Here is a 1,555-nt window from a genome sequence, read left to right as displayed (position 1 = left end):
CAGATGTCCTCAGGGAACAGAGGTATCCTAGCTAGCATAGAGGACAACATGAGCATTCTGGAGATGAAAGATGGCATCAGGAAAGGTTCTCAGGGAGGGAGAAGGGTGCAAAGTGCACAACAGAGCCAAAAGAGGGCTGTGGGGCACAAGGATGGCCTCAGGAGGCATGATGATGGGAGAAGGGTGCTGAGAGTGAAAGACAGAAGGCAGCTCTGGGACACAATGCAAAACTCAAGAAGGTGTCCCAGCAACGTACAGATGTCTTCAGGGGATGAGCGACTGAATGGAGACATCCAAGATAGCAGTGAATAAGGTAAGAGTGCTCTGGGGCACAATGAAAGCCTCAGGAAGAGTTGTCTCTGAATAAGAAAAAAAACAAAGCCTGCTACAGAACTCAAGGATAGTGATGGAACAGAAGGATGCTCACAGGAAGCATTGTGACAGAAATAGTGGGGTACTGAGGTATACAGAGACACAGAAGAAGGCTCGAGGGCACAAAGATACTGGGAGGAGATTTGAATGTGGTACAGGTATCATGAGGGAGACTGACCCGCTGGAGGCAAGCGAGATGGAAGAGAGGACAAAAAGACTGCTCTGAGGAAGAGGCAATGTTCTGACAAACCAAGAGGGGTGCAAATTACACCCCAGAGATAAAAGCGTGCCGAGGAGACCCTCTAAAGCCTGACGATGAACCAAGAAAAGAGCCCCCCCAAAAATAAAGTAGACATAGAAAGAAAATTTAAAAAAAACCAAAAGGGTACAAGGCACAGGAGAAAAATTTAAAAATAGGGACAGAAAACTAGATAAAAGTAGACATAGAAAAGAAATTCAAGAAGGAAGGCATTAAAGGAGGAAAAAAATTAAAAATAGGGACAACAAACTAAATAAATGGAGACATAAAGAAAATTCTAAAATTGACAACCTACCCAACTGTTGTGGTTTAACCCCAGCCAGCAACTAAGCAACCGCTCGCTCACTCCCACCACCCAGTGGGTTAGGGGAGAGAATCGAGGGGGGAAAAAAGTAAAACTTGTGGGTTGCTATAAAGACAGTTTAATAGGACAGAAAGGAAGATAATAATAAAATAATTGGAGATAATAATACACAAAACATAATACTTGGAGATAATATACAAAAACAAGTGATGCGCAATGCAATTGCTCACCACTCGCCTACCGATGCCCAGTTAGTTCCCAAGCAGTGATCCCTGCCCCTGGCTCCCCATCCCCAGCCAGCTCCCCCCAGTTTATATACTGTGCATGACATCATAAGGTATGGAATATCCCTTTGGCCAGTTTAGGTCAGCTGTCCTGGCTGTGTCCCCTCCCAACTTCTTGTGCCTCTCCAGTCTTCTTGCTGGCTAGGCATGAGAAGCCGAAAAATACTTGACTTGCTTTAAGTACTACTTAGCAACAACTGAAAACACCAGTGTGTTATCAACATTTTTCTCACACTAAATCCAAAACATAACACTATACCAGCTACTAGAAAGAAAATTAACTCTATCCCAGCCAAAACCAGGACACCAACAGACAAGAATTAAGAAGTAGGGACA

The sequence above is a fragment of the Haliaeetus leucocephalus genome, unplaced genomic scaffold, assembly GCF_000737465.1.
Source record: "Haliaeetus leucocephalus isolate CR32 unplaced genomic scaffold, Haliaeetus_leucocephalus-4.0 Scaffold366, whole genome shotgun sequence".
Lineage (NCBI taxonomy): Eukaryota > Metazoa > Chordata > Aves > Accipitriformes > Accipitridae > Haliaeetus > Haliaeetus leucocephalus.
This window is presented reverse-complemented; position numbering follows the sequence as displayed.